This window comes from Falco peregrinus, chromosome 2, assembly GCF_023634155.1.
Source record: "Falco peregrinus isolate bFalPer1 chromosome 2, bFalPer1.pri, whole genome shotgun sequence".
Lineage (NCBI taxonomy): Eukaryota > Metazoa > Chordata > Aves > Falconiformes > Falconidae > Falco > Falco peregrinus.
Window position 1 is genome coordinate 37245865 of NC_073722.1, and position 13976 is coordinate 37259840.

Genomic DNA, 13976 nt, shown 5'->3' on the forward strand with positions numbered 1-13976 from the left:
TTAAACCACACAATGCAGCCTTGCCTAAGTAGTCACTCAAAGGACCAACAAATGTCAGCTGCTTGGTAAAGCTGATCAAAACCATGGAACCTTCATATGGTCACCTAAAACAGGTAGGTCCTTCCTGAGGCATCAGTATTTCAAAGAATATAGTCACTGAATAACTCAATACCATTAACTATAGGCTCAGGTCCCATGTCTTCTTCACACAATGATGTGAAATTTGTCACAATTTTTTAATCCATTTACCTAATTTTGAACCAACACACTTTCAGGGGAACTGCAAAGCCAAATCATCAACCCTCTGTCCACTGGAAGAAACTGTGAAGGAAAAAGTCACAATTTACCTGTGGTGTTAAAAAAAGCATCACATTTAGCAGTAATATTTCTTCTGTTTCCCACCTCCCCACCTTATACTGTAATCAGTGTGGAAAACCTGACCTACACAGGGGTCTACACAGACATGTACCAAAGTAATAACAAAAAAGCCTGCAGCCTTCTGCTCCCTGAATTCCAATGCTGGTTTAGGGCATTAGATTGCAAACTCTTTGAAAGAGTTCACAGCTTCTGGAAAGTAGACACAGCATCGTACAGATAAGCAGTCTTCAGAGAATGGCACAAAGAATGCCTGAAGCTAGTCCCCTCTCTCTAGCCACCCAAGAAAAAGCATTTTAATAGCTGCTTCTTTAGTAAAATTTGTCCTTAATTTCATTATTTTAAATACAAGTACTCACTGGCAAATTTCACTGGCCAAAATTGCAAGCCTGTTCTGCAATGCTGTTATTACACTGATACAAGAAGGTGGGGTGGGAGGACATTTATCTAGCAAAATGAATAGGCACCGATGTTCTTCTCCAGCAGGGATGGAGGTTTATACATAGTCAACATGCTTCTATTTGTAATTAGGACTTTATTTAAAAGTACTTGGGCAACTACTGATCCTGCAAGTCCATTGCTATACCTACCATTATATATAAACCTCCCATTAACTTTAATGGTTCAGTGCAAAGCTCACTGGTTTTAATGATTTAATTCTCTTACAAGCAAAATCAACAAGGGATAACATGCAGATCCTCGCATGATTTCAAAAATATTTAAGGAAAAAACACATTTAAGGTAAATAATTAAGCCACATCAAAGACATTTTATACAGGTCATTGTTATTTTTCGAAAGTTAAAAAATTCAGAAGGAACCCATAAGACTTGCAAAATCCATGCATGAAGTCATTTTCCTGGTCGAGCACACAAGTATGATCATAATATGAAGTACATTAAAAAAAAGTATATAATGAGTTTTGAATCAGTATAATTCTATTTACCTGTATAATACAGTTTTGTTTGTGTTACAAAGGCAAGGTTGCTTTGCCCTACATTTTGTAAACTACTTGCCTTGAGAAACTTCAGGATATGCCTCAAGTCTGACGACAATTTTCAGGAGGTGTAGTGCCACAATACAAAGCCACATTTAAAAACCCAAAGAGGAAGGACAGATTCAAGAATCCAACTTTGATTTGTAATTCAAGTAGGAGAAAAGGGCTTGGAGCATGCTGACATGTTAATTCCAGGGACAGAAGAGACTCACTTGATAGCGTGATTAGCTGAAGGACTATGATCTGAATACAAGTGCTATTATGGTCAAGACAACAGTACAGAACGGAAGAGACCTATTTCCAAGACCACACTGAAGATACTCCAGGGCTCAGTCTGTGTTACTGTTCACCTTAGACTTAAAAAGTTATCTTTGATTAAAATGGCTACTTGCTTTATCAGAAGAGAAGCATGTGGAAATGTATCCAACACTTGAGTTTTGATAAAAACATTTAATTCCTATTATGTTCTAGTTAGGTATGCATTTTGACATATAATATTGAAGTGATTTCTTTCCTTGATGATAAACACCAGCGTATTTTACCCTTCTCTATCTTAATTTCACCCAGAACAGTCCCATCCACAATGATAGAGTTCCTACACATTGAATAACAAATTTTGACACATAACTGGGATTTTCAGACTCACCATTCATTTCCTTCTGACTGTTATCCTAGGTTACAGACTTGGAGTGTTTCTCTGCACTCAGACCCTACCTCACACATTGCTCCTGCCCTCACCCTTTCACAGGTAAGAAACACAAGCATACAGATCAGAAGAAACAGTATTAATTGGCCACATCCCCAGGCTGAGAGACTGGAGGAATCAGGACTGCAAAGCATCATTACCCAGCAAACCTGCCCCTCCAAGCTGGACTTTGCCTATGGTCTGTAAAGTAAAGAAATAAGATTTTGGGCTTCCAAGGAAGCTGCATCTTCAACAACATGTTGAATTGAGAATTCATATCCTTTTGGGGGTTTTTACTTCAACAGAGCACACAAAAGAGGGGAAAGCAACACAACTCTCAGCCTCAAACCATCTGCCCAAGACAGCCTGCGTGTGGCCTGCTCAGGACCATGCAAACCACAGCCTAGACCCCAGCCCCTCCACTTCAGCTAGCCCCCACAGCCAGCTTCTTCTGAGATAAGAAACTACGCATATGAGTGAATTCAGATAGTTCATTATAACCTTTTCAAGCAGAAACAATACCTGCAATGGGGGGGTAGGGGGTCAGGCTGAAAGTCTTAAGGCACCCAAATGCAGTATTATAACTCTTAAATCTACCATTTCTGCCTATTTCAGAGTGCATCTTTCTGAGACAGCAACCAGTCAATTAGAATTTATCTTTTTTTTTTTTTTTTTTTTTTTTTATTCTAAGCTTGTGCATCCAGCTCTTCTGGAAGTAGTTGCTCCTCAGCCACATCCTACACAACCTTCATGTTAAAAACCTTCATGTTAAATAGAAATGGCTTACTTGATACATATTTTAACCAATCATGTATACAAATGAAATAAGATGATATCAGATGACACACTTTCCTTTCACAGTATAGAAATATATCTATACTATCTGGGCGCTACATATACACTAAAGACTAAGACTGAGACACACAGACCTAATAAAACATTTAACAACATTAAAAAAATACCCAAGCTTTTAGCAAAGCATGCACTAGCATATAAAATGCTCTGCAAATTTGTTAGTTGCGTTGAAATTTTAGTACTATAAAAACCTTTACAAGAAGATTCCAGCATTTTGAAAATGCCATACTTCCCTAACCTTTAAAGTATACATACATATGTATAATGTTTTAACATATATAAAATATACATTAAGAAAAATCTGGCATCAAAACAAAATCCTTAAACTTCATGTTAATTAAACACTGCTTCACACAGTAATTTGGTTTTCATTCTAACTTGTTCAAATTTGGGATGAAAGTTTCTATTTGATCCAAATACTCCAAGTCAAATGACAACACTATCAGAACCTTAAAACCCCGTTATTCCCCCAGATAGTGAGTATCCCCTGGTAACAGCGATACTCTTTAAGTCAAAGTTAGGAATCACAGCACTAAGCTACATAAGCATCTGAAACTTAAGGTTTCAAAACTCACTTGTGGAGCACTTACAAATGCTCACATGGCTCTGTTTATGAAAAGACAGAGTGTCCTTCCATAGCAGTCAATTCAGAACAAAACTTGCATTCAAGCACTCTACCAGCAGGAACCTGCCTCTTTGTTAGCAATTGAGAATTAACAAAGTCTAGTCACCTTAGACTCAATCTAAGCAGGCTAAACCCCTCTTTTGGAGGACTTAAAAATCAACTGGAAATGTTAAGTTACTGTCCTCTAAGCCCAAAAATAATTGCTAAACCATTAGTCTCCTCGTAAATCACACAAATGTAGCACTGAGCAGGTTATGTATCATATTTGTGAAATTATGATGTTTGTGGTTCTCATAATGGTTTATTGACTTGCCCCAACTTCTCTTTAATTCCATTATCTGTGGAAGATATGTTCTTATAATTTAATGGCAAAATGAGTTTTTGAATAATGCAGACTAGTGATAACATAAGGGAGGAAGTCATATGGAGCTAGGGGAATAATTGAAGAGTCTCAACACAGGCAGTTTTTTCCCTTGAAATACTACTTGCTGAATATACTGCCTTCTTCTGTGCTGATAAAAATAAACAAAGCCCCTCTGCGTAGTGTTATAATATTGTGACTCCTATAAGAAGTAGCAGAGCAGCTGCTACCCTCATTAAATTAAAGATAGTAGCAAAATGTAATGGGTCTTAATTTGTACAGTGATGAGCTCTGAATAGATTGCTAATTGTCCTGCTAGATGTTGATTTTATGTTTCTCCTGTGATTCTTCAGTCCTTCCTTAATCTCGTGACAGACATGAAACACCAGAGACCAGAAAACTGCTACCCTAGGACACGGTGAGGAGCCTGACTGAATTCAGGCTGGTTTATTTTATATTTTATAGAAAGCACTCTGAGTGAGAAAGCATCTCCATTGTTTTCACGACCATACCACATTTACTCCTCTACAATGCAAATTCCTTTCGCCTGCAGCAACCTGTATTATGCCTCAAAGCATTGCTCGCATGAATGGGATGTATTTTGTTGATATTGCACATTAATAGTCAGACATGTAAGTGACTGACTATGAGCATCTTGGGTTTGAATTAGGTGAAAGAATACCTGTGAAAAACGTGCACAAAAACTGGCATGTAAACATGTCTTCCTACATGAGATACATACTCTTCCAAAGGTAACGTTATTAAAAACATATGCTGGGTTAAGTGTGAAATCCTAAGCCAACCCCTATTTCATTGGGGTGGGGATTTTATCATCATGATGCTTGCCTCAAAAAACAGTCAAGCTACATGTACATCATCTATTTACCAACAAGCAGAAGGCAAAGGAAAGGGAAAAGATAGCAACTGTTTAGTAGTGTCTGTAGGAATAAACTTCCTTCCACGCATAACATGAAAATGATAGTCATCAGGATCCAAAGAGCAGCAAGAGCACTCAACTGTTAGAAGTCCCCACACAAAACTCACATCAGTCATGAACCCTTTGCCACATGAACCTGCAGCCATCTCTAAGGAGTACAATGACAATCACACTGACCACATCTGCGCACAGATAATGGAAAAGGGATAAATGGCTTAGTGAACGGCTTAGCCCTTTCGAAGTAGGAAAAAAATCTTCAGGCTTAAGCGGCACAGGTGCACCAGATCAAATGTTAATTGAATTTAGGTACTTTGGCCTTTTCAAATGACCTAGACAGCAATGCTTAGAATTGTAGTACTCCGTTTTTAAGCATCTTGAAACTGCAACAAATTGCACAAGCCCTGAGGGCTTTTGCTGTTTCTCTGTTAATAACACAGGTGGTAATTACAAATATACAGGAAGGATTAACACATCTCCTCACACTGACCAGACCACAGGAAAAGCAAAATAATCACTTTTACCCTGAACTCACCTAGCAGTGCAATTCAGATGTCTTGCTTCTGCATCACAAAAAAAAAAAGGTGGGCTCTCCTTGAAATTCACAACCTTTAATTGTGAATCATACTTCGAAACCATTGAAATACAAAAATACATGGAAGTTTCTTCATTCACAGTATGGCTGGCAGGTGGTCTAGCTACTCAGCTGCCACAACAGTCCAGCCTGCAAGGATCTTTCTTACTTGCCAATGCTACAAAATGCAAAACTCTTCAGCTGAAGCTGTTAGTGCTCAGAAGGAAGTAACAGCTTCTGTGAGGCTAAACTTCGAAGAACACACCACAGTCCTACCGGATTCCACATCCTGCTTCAGTGCATACTTTTGTTTCACTGAACAAGGATCTGTGTAACCCACCACTCATGAACAATAATAGGCATCCAGTCTGTGAACACTAGATCACACTATCAAGAAAGGAACAGCTTCAAACTAAAAAAAAAAAAGCTCATCTCTTGTAAAAATCATGTGTAACTTTGCAGTCAGTAATTTTTACCAAGAAAGGGAATGGGATTCTGTTCTCCAGTATTCAAGCAAGTGCTCTATCTGCTGCTTAGAATCATAGAATATGGGTTGGAAGGGACCTTAAAGATTATCCACTTCCAGCATGGCAGTGACACCTTCTGCTAGAACAGGTTGCTCCAAGCCCTGTCCAGCCCAGCCTGGGACACTGCCAGGGATGGGGCATCCACAGCTGCTCTGGGCAGCCTGTGCCAGCGCCTCACCACTCTCACAATAAAGGATTTCTTCCTAATAGCTGATCTAAATCTACCCTGTTTCAACTTAAAGCCATTCTTCCTTGTCCTGTCACTACATGCCCTTGTATGCTACAAGAAAGTTCCAGCTTTGTTGTAGGTTCCCTTTTAGGTACTGGAAGGCTACTGTAAGATCTCCTCAGAGCCTTCTCTTCTCTGGGCTGAGCAATCCCAACTCTCTCAGCCTGTCTTCACAGGAGAGGTGCTCCAGCCCTCTGATCATTTTCTTGGCCCTCCTCTGGGCCCACTCCAACAGGTCCACGTCCTTCTTATGCTGGGAACCCCAGAGCTGAATGCAGTTTCCCAGGTGGCATCTCACGAGAGCAGAGCACAGGGGGAGAATCACCTCCCTCGCCCTGCTGGCCATGCTTCTTTTGATGCAGCCCAGGATTTGGTTGGCTTTCTGGGCTGCAAGTGCACAGGTGCCAGGTCACATTGAGCTTCTCATCAACCAACACACCAAACTCTTTCTCCTCAAGGCTGCTCTCAATCCATTCTCCACCCAGCCTTTATTTGTGCTTGGGATTGCCCTGACCCATGTGCTTTCCAGGCAGCTTCTGAGAGAGAACTACAGCCAAAAAATGCTGCCACTATCTGCAGCAAGGCAGCCCTACAAGGTAGGGATCCTAACAAAGCACTGAGGACAGAAGTACAGCCATTAGTCGTTTAGTCAGAAGTTTGTACACCAGGATCCCATACTCACAAGCAGGGGGACCCTCCACACACATTGTACTAGATACCTACACATCCAATTTGGGATAGTGAATTCCAGAAGGCAGCAAGAAGTTTAAAAGCATGTTGCTAATATTTTATGATGATGTTAAGAGTTGTAACAACTTAATCCTTTCATCAACCTGAATGAAAAACAGATTTTTGGGGTTTTTTTTTTCAATGTGTTAGAAAAGCCCAACCATTATTAAGTAAACAAGAACAAGCCTCATGATGTTGCTTTCCTCAAAGGACTCAGTAATATCAGAAAGAATGCAACTTACTTTATCAATAATCAAAGGTCTGGAGTTTAGCAAGTTTGGACTGCACATCCCTGAGTACCTATAACAAGTGAGGTAATGCATTTGGTGCAAGAAATGCAGTGTTTGATAGAAATGGCAGCGTTGAATGAGATCAGCATGAATGTACTTCTAAATACGTTGACTAACCCAGGAAGCACAAATACAATGTAACCTTACCATATCTGGCTTCAAATCAGGAAGACCTGGTTTTAAACTAACTGTCAAGATACAGGAAAATATATGACTTCCTCTGAAATTATATAAAAACAGATTTCTCTAATCAAGTCATGGCATCAGTCTTCTAGAAAGCATTAAGAGCCTTTCTCTCACTGTGAACAAGCCATTGTTTCAACAACCTTTTTAGACATGCTGAGAAGCATTTTTTAAATAGCAAGAACATTTTAACTGTGGGTGACAAATCAACTATCTGAAAGAACAGCTGCATCTTCAGATGACATGCAGAGAAATGTGATCTGGATGTAAAGTATAATAAAAGAATGTTTTCTCCTCCATTTACTATTTCTGTGCAAGTTCTACTTCAGAAATTTGATTTTAACATTCACAAAAAATCTAGAAAATAAAATAAAATGGTAGGGAGGAAGCTTTTCTGTGCATCTAAAGCCTATGTTACTCTATTTCAAATATTACCTTAAAAAAACTATTTGTTTTCTGTTCACTGAACCACACGGCTTCACCGAAGTCAGGGATGAGAAAACTCAATGTTAAATAACTCTGGTTTCATGAGTCTAAAAAACTAAGCCCTCTCATTTTATGCTTTATAATTGGAAGCAAACACTGGAGTCCAAACAGCTATGAAATTCAGCCTTTGCAGCTTAGGCATATTCTAAGCATTCTTGTTGGATTATTACTCATGCCTTGTATGAAAGACCTCAAACACAGGAGGAGGCCTCAAGAATTTAGACAGAAAATGAATTACAAAGCATGCCTTGAACCCAAGAACTGACATCCAGCCTCTGGCATGCTCTCATCAATCGTTATCAGTGCTTGGTACTTCTCAAACCACAACAAATGCAAAACAAGAAGTTAGCATATGCATTCTAACTAATATTTGTACTCTGTGTACTCTGTTCTTTCAGCTACTGCAGACACCATTCTCTCCTAGGCAGAGAAGTGGCATAAGGCCATCACTTCAGATCTTAGACAAGTTCTGAAGATGATGCAGCTTACAGGACCTTTTAAATTTACTCTTGCATGAACTACAGTACAACTTATAAAATAGTGAGAAAGGTTCAAACCTGAAAACTCAGCACTTTCAATTCAGTCTAGTCTGGAATTGACAAATACTCTGTCTATGATTACAGTACAGTCAACAACTTTCTGATGAGTGAAAGCAATGTAAACCAGTCCAGTGGGATGAAAAGAAATGTTACTCAAGCTGTGTTAAACTACCAAATACAGTAAAGTTAGTATCAACATAAAAGGAGGAGGGAAAACTGCTCGGACAATTCCAAAACCTAGTCAGAACACCACCACCTTAGGCGACTTTTCCTATACAAAGACATTACTAGGAAAGTCAGCCCATAAGGCAGACAAATGCAACACAGATAAATGGCAAAACTTTGAGAGGGTCTTTGTCAGAAAAGGCAGTTACCTCAACATTAAAGTTTCATAAAAAGAACATCAGTTTTGTCAATGGTGTATTTTTAAGGGGAAAAATCTGAAGAATCTCCAGAATCCCAGGATGGGGAATAGTTTGCAAAATTAATTATAAACAACACTTCCATCAAGATGAGGCAGTTTATCTTATCTTCTTTTAGACATTTTCAAAATACTCTTATAGTTCACTGAAATCTCAAGATCTTTCATATAATGCTGGATTCCCCACGTAGCAACAGACATTAACTAAGCCACCATTTTAACAATTTTATTTATTGAAAGCTTACTGCCAGTTTTGCAGGAACCTAAAAAACCCAAGAATATAACTGGGTAGAGAAAAGTCAATTGACAGTCAGACAAATAAGAATTTCTCTGTGGAAGGTAGAGGTGCTAACATGACATAAAATATACAGGATTATAGTTGGCCCATCTTCTAGGGACATTGAAAAATAGAGAAACAAAGTAAACAACTGCAGGGCAATAGTGGAAAATCACTTTCTGTACTGTTGTGTAAGTCCTGTCCAAAATTCTCAAAATACGATCAGTTTCTAAATTCATTCACCCCGATGCAAGCACCTTCACAGATTCATTATCAGTTTACAAGTGGTTCTCATCAAACCTGGAAAAATACTGTTCCTACAGTCCATATGCATACTATTTAGCAACTAAAAATCTTCATGAGTTACCCGATCAAGTTTTCAAAGCAGCTTCTTCCAATGACAACCGAATTTTAACTTGAAATGCAGTTTCCAATGCAAATCTCAGCACCCTTTTCCATCAATGCACTCATATAGGAAATACAGATAGTCAAGAGGCTTGAATTTGCATTTTCTGAAATTTGTTCTGGTGGGATGAAAGGCTGTGGATACAATTTACACGGAGAAAATGGGTAGATTAGACCTCAGCTCTCTGAATATTTAGCACCATGATGTTCTCTGCCTTGAAACTGTTATTTGCAGGTTGGGGAAAGAAGCTTCTGCCTTATACTACAGGAAGATTCCCTTAAGGGAGGGCAACTGGAACACTGAAAGAACTGCTTCCACCAAGGCTAGTCATATCAGTTCCTCAGAGCAGGGGTGGAAATCCTGTTAGTTGGCTTACGCCTTCCACAGCTTCAAAAGGTATCCTTTGAAGCTGAAGAAACACTTTTCAAGTGACCAGTTATGCAAAAAGTATTTTAAAAAACAGGCGATTATGGAATACTGCATTCTTCCAGGTACTCTGTAAGTTGGGAAATAACCAAAGATGCATGGGGATCTGAGGAATATGCCAGTAAAGTTAAGACTTTTCCTACTTTTACTTCAACACAGCAGTTTTCACTAAGTAAGCAGGCACACCCAGCTGGACAGCTTCCCTCTGAAATGGCCAGCACTCCACAGCACAGAGTTTCAGATTTTAAACTCTCTCATTAAGCACATACCGACTTTAATACCCCATGGATTTCAAGGCCTTTCTGCACGATTTACTTTATATGCAGTCCCAGAATCACAGAGTATGCTCATCACTCCTGCAAGGGACAAAGAATAATTAGAACTGGTCAGGCTTTCAGGTTGTCTTGGTGATATCAAAGCATATCTGTAAATGCCTAGAATCATGCTGAAATATTACATGGCAAAATCTTTCCCTTTCATTTATCTACTAAAAGCAAGCAAACCCAATTTATACCAAAATCTGTAGTCATTTAATATTAAACTAAATAAAAAATAGTAAGCCAAACCAAGAAGCGGGATTTGGGGGGCATTAAATTTTTCAGTTTCATATGGTATGAAAATAAGTCCTAAATTCTGATGCAGCTGTATCCAAATGAAAGACTTCACTTGACACGATACTGCTAGATTACAGAGCAAGTTTAGTAAAAACAGTTTCTTAAGTAGGCAATTCAAGTAACATTTAGAAAATTCCAGCAACATCTAAACAAATAAGTTTGAAGACAGGGTATATGCTGTCTTCTCATAAACAGCTCAATGTATGGTAATATTTCTATTTTGAAATGGATGTTAATTTTCATTTTGGGAGAGAAAAATATTTGAAAGCATTGGACAGTGGAACTCATTTAAGAAAAATGTAAAAACATCTCATACATTATATTCCTCTCACCTCCAGCACTCACATTTATTTCCACTCTTGGCCACAACCCAGATGTCTAGAAGGAGATGTTTAAGGCTCCTTATCTATGATTCTCTCTGCCATTTGAGCCTCACCCCTTCCACTCTTACAGGCTCATAGCCTTGTATATATTGTATATATAGTATTCTTCTCCCCCCCGTCAAAGTGAAGCTCAGCTACAGCATCTTCACCACCTCTAGATGCTTTAGTGTCAAGAGACTCACGACAGAAGTCAGAAGCATCAAGGTGACTGACAGCTGGAGAAGGCTCATGCTTGCCATCTGACAGGAAATCTCAAAATGTATCTTAACACACCCCAGTCCTGGCAGCCTCAGAAGCTGCAACACTATATCAAGATAGCAAAAAGGATAAAACCCTGGTATTTTACCAAGCTTTACAAGTCTAAGTTCCAACAGCAAATATCCAGCACAGCACCTCAACAGTATTTCATAAACCAATAGCCAGGAATTGAATACATGCTTCCCTTTTGGAATCACAGTCTTCTTGCAGCATAAAGTGGAGAAAATGTCAAAGTTCCTTCAGTCTGACAGTTGAGTCTTCTACTGACTTAAAAAGAAAATCATAAATACCTAAGCTTCATGGGTAATACACCACACTGTAGAATGTGCTAGATGTCAAGAACACATGGGCAAATTCCAAGAACACTCAACAAGGTGATTAGTTTTCTAAATAATATTTTTAAATATTTGTTTCATCCCTACATCTGCCTATGTTAGGTGTAGTCAGAGTAAAGCTGGTATCTAGCTAACTTAGGCACAAGGTAAGCATGGTAACACAAGTACATTTTTCTAAAAAAATTTACAGCAAGTTTCAGCCTGAAGTAACTGCATGGACATGCAGCCATCCTAAAAGCAAAAGCATATTCATTCAGATCCTGACCCCAGCTACTTCTGGGAATCTCACAATATGCATCAATCTTTCCAACCAACTACCAGTCTCACATCTGTGTGATAATCCCTCCTAAGAATTCCTGCACACCACAGACACAAGGAACTTCTCTAAACTCATATGTGACTTAGAATTTTGATTCATAATTCCTGAGATCCCAAGGACACACTCACAAACATAGCTAATCATTTATAGGCAATATTGTGGCACAAGATCATCTACTTATAAGCATCAGCAACAGATTATTCCGTCTGTCTTTCCCCCCAGCTCCATGACATAACAGACACGGTATTAGCCAGAATTGCCCTGAAAACCCGGCCTGGTTGTATAAACAGTTACTTATACTCAGTGCTTCAGAGAAATGAAGGAAATTCAGACATATTCCATACAAGAAGATAAACCAGTTTATTATGCCATTATTGAATTTTTCTTGTGAATATTCTTGTTTTCTGTGTTTATTTCCATCATTCTACAGTTCATCTTACATGTACCAATCTCTGCCTTAGTTTTACTAATTAATCGGACTAACTTGTACAATAATTCCTGAGGCATTAACTTTTGCAATTTAATCGCTGATAGTGTTAGAAAAGCACTTTCTAAATCCATTTTAAAAGCAGTGATTTATAGCATGAATGCAAATAGGGAGCAAGACAAAAGCAACTGCACAGCTAAGAGCTTTTGATGATCACTAAAATACCATTAAAATGTTGTTCATAGTCTATATGGTAGTTGATTTTATCATTCTTTCTGTGAATGCAATTGCTTCCTCTGAATATGCTGACAGAGAGGTACAAGTCCATGGATTGTTGATGCTTGCAGAATTGTTTATCATTTTTTAAATTTAGCGATGTATGAAAAAACACAGAAAGCTAGTGTGCTTTACAAATCAGGATCATAAAAATGAACTTGGCTGAGGCTGTCTCTTTGAGGATTTTGAATCATGCCCCAGATAAGCCAGAAGGAAAAAGGATAAGGAACTTGTCTGGGACACAAACACTGAAGTACAAAATACATTAAACAGTGATAGCACAATCAAGACTCACTTGACACAGGAATAAAGCTGTTCTATGAAGTGAGAGTGAGGAGTTCGACATCAGAAAAACCTACCTGTACTATTGAAAAACAAGATAAAAATAACCCTCCTAGAACCTTATTTTTATAATTTGATGATGAATTAATACATACTTATTCAATCTGTATCTCTCACTACTAAAGAGTATTTCCATAATCTACCAAACTTGTAGAACTTGATTTTGCTTCCATCTGTCCTGTTATTCCAACAGACAATACATCATTCTGATCATCCTATGAATGTTACATTGTACATTACAGCCTTCGACATCGCAGCAGCAGAACAGTTTGTCATTGCCCAGGGAAAAATGCAGGTTTTTTACAACAAAACAAACAAAAAAACCAAAAAAAAAACCCCAACCCAAAAACCACCACATTTGGTACCAAGTAGCATGTAGACAACAAAATGTAGCCTGGTTATAACCCACACAGATTGGTTAAGGATCTCCTCTGAAATGAGAGAAGAAATTGGATTTGCTTTAACTAGGGAGCTGCTCCATGTAATATGAAAGCACGTGATACAAAAGAAAGCAAAATGAGAAGGAAGTTCAAGGAACTGTTGAACTACAGGTACAAGAGGAAAGCAGGACAGAGAAACAAAGACTAAGGAATGAAAAGTCTGAAAGGGAAAAGAAGAAAAAAAAATTGAGATAATACCCAAACACCCTGCAGCACTACAGAATTCAGGCAGACGTTAATATACTTCATGAAAAAGGATCACCTTGACCTCCTGCAAGGATAGAAGCCCAAGGATCTGAGCAACAATGATTATTTTTCACTCTTGGAATTACAGGTCTCAGTATTTGTTTGAATAAGGATTACAGAGTAGAAAGAGATGCCATAATTAAAACAGATCTTCCTTCAACCTGAATTAACAGATTAGCATTATCAGAACAATGGTGCATTTAGAAATTTCATTAGGAAAGAAGCAGCCACATGTAGCAAATGTCTACAGAAGAGAAACCTGGTGCTTTGAGCAGGTTTTGACAGACACAATGTTCTCAAAATGAAAGAGAAAAGGAGGACAAAACAAGAGATAGTCTGAGGGGAAAATAAAAACACACAGACTATCCCTGGGACACCCTGTAAATGTATGGCACTCATCTTCTCGGTTCTCCTTATGT